This window comes from Trichechus manatus, unplaced genomic scaffold (genome assembly GCF_000243295.1).
Source record: "Trichechus manatus latirostris isolate Lorelei unplaced genomic scaffold, TriManLat1.0 scaffold00045, whole genome shotgun sequence".
Taxonomy (NCBI): Eukaryota; Metazoa; Chordata; class Mammalia; order Sirenia; family Trichechidae; genus Trichechus; species Trichechus manatus.
Window position 1 is genome coordinate 5,644,865 of NW_004443981.1, and position 2,385 is coordinate 5,647,249.

A 2,385-nucleotide genomic window follows, 5' to 3' on the forward strand; every position below is an offset into this window, starting at 1 on the left:
CGGCCCGAGGAACCCGGGGCGGCGGGATGCGCGGCGCCGGCCGCCAGGAGGCAGCCCACCCACCGCCCCTTAAAGGCGCCGCGCCTTCCCCGCGCACTTAGTGATCTGGGGCTTATATGTATCCGGCACCGAGACGGTTGAGCTTGGAGTTGGAGGGCTGCTCTTGCCAAGTGGTTTTACTTTAAAGAGGCGAGCGGAGTCATGGAGTGGGCATTCTCTGCCTGTCCTTTGAGGGGGGAAAGCCACTGAATTTCTTGCTCAGAAGCATAAACGCTCAAGACTGACCGCAATACAGCATCTGCCACAATCTCCAACCCAATTCTCAGAGGTATCCTCGATCATGCTTAGCCCCCCAAGGTAATTCATTGGAACTTTTGCTGTGTGCGGGAACCCTGCGCGAGAAGTGCGGAAGGAGCAGTCTTTCAGTAAGACCACCTCGCTTCCCTGGAAGAGACAAACCCAGTCCCAGGTTGAGGGCCCCCGAGGATGAGACATAAACGCTCAAGACTTTGACCGCCAACTCACATTCTGGGTCCCCTTCAACCGAGGGGGAAAGGGGCGGGGACTAGAAGCTTCTGGGATAAGGGAGCATTCGCAGGAGACGTTTTCCTTCTGGGGGTGTGGCTCAGCATTAGCCTCAGCACCGGTGATTCATTGAACCCTACCCCGTCCTGACTGCCCTGTGGGCACTAAGGGAACACACCGTGCCTTGAAAGAGCTCCGGGTTTAGGGGAAGAAATTCAGGGCTGTCCCCAGGCCATAGGTCCCTGGGTAGCCCAGGTGGTTTGCCAAAGGCTGCTAACCTCAAGGGTGGAGGTTGGAACCCATGTAGGGCTCCGCAGAAGAAAGGCCTGCAGATCTGCTTCAATAAAGATTACAGTCAAGAAAACCCTATGGAGCAGTTCTACTCTGTGACACAGGAGTCGCCATGAGTGGGAATCAACTTGATGGCAGCGGGTTTCAAGAGTTTGTTTCCAGGCCTAGGCGGGAAAAGTGATTCCCACGGAGGGCTCTAGGAAAGTTTCAGAGCAGACAATTTAATCGGGCCTTGTAAAATAAGGAAGATTATAAGGCCCTGAGAAGGGGAAATGGTAGAATTGAGACACCAAGAAATGAAAGAACCAGGTTGTTAGGGGCAGAGAAAAAGACGGGCTTTAGAGGATGGACGAGACAATGGGTGGGAGGCAGTACTCGCCTGATGGGCCAGCCAGGGAAGGGCTTTCCATGCCCTGTTCAAGGGTGCAGGAGTTTTCTAGGCCACGGGGAGCCATTCAAGGTTCTTGAGGAAGGGAGTGGCAGGGCCAAGGGTCGGCTCTGTGCCTTAGAAGAGGTGACTTCTTTGTGGGGGATGGAAGCTGGAGAAAGGGGGATTGTAGCAAGGACTTTCTCCAGGGCTGAAGCATGGCATGGAAAAAGGAAGGCTAAAGGGGTGGAAAGAACAGGGCAAGAATACACTGTCTCTACTGCTGAAGTCAAGAGCACAAAACCCCTCACACAGGCAGGGGCTGTAAATGTTCTATTGCGAGGGGCAGAGAGAATTTGCGGTCCCGGGAGCTTCCTGGAGTTCCTTCCCTCCTCCTGCAAACACATGGAGTCGAGTGTGTGCCAGAGACCCTGCTAAGCATTGGGGTACAGGAATGAGTAAAACTGAGGTCCCAGGAGAACAGCTACAACCATTGATTAGAAAGGCGTGGTAACAGCAGTAACAGAAATGGAGGGGGTAATCTCTTCTGCTTCCATGGGTTGCCAGGGAAACTGTGGAGCGGGATCTTGAAGGATGAGTAGGGGTTCAATAGATAGATGGGGTGGGAGCACATTCCAGGCAGAGGGAAGAGCATATGCAAAGGTTCAGAGGGTGAAGAGACAAGGATACCATCAATAGTTGAGTATGGCAAGATAGGGATGGGGGGAAGATGAGGCTGAGCAGGGAACCAGGGGGAGAAGGGCCTAAAGGCTTTGTGTGTGTGTGTGTGTGTGATGACAGCCATTAGGGGAATGAATGAAAGGGAGTCTGGGCATGGCAATAGAGCATCTACCACAATGTCCAGCCCAATTTTCAGTGCTGAGTCCCTGTGGTGCAGTGAATTATTTAATATGGCACTTCTAGCCGTAGTCTTTCTAACCTTAACCAAACCCACTGCCATCAAGTCGATTCTGACTCACAGAGACCCCGTAGGGTCTCCGAGGCTGTAAATCTCTATGGAAGCGGACTGTCACATCTTTCTCCCATGGAGAAGCTAGTGGGGGTTCGAACCACTGACCTTTCAGTTAGCAGCCAAGGGCTTAGCCACTGTGCTACCAGAGATCCTTATTGAGAAGATTACTGTGACTCTAAATCCATAAAGCACTTAGGACAGTAGTAGGCATGTCTTATGAATATTGGCC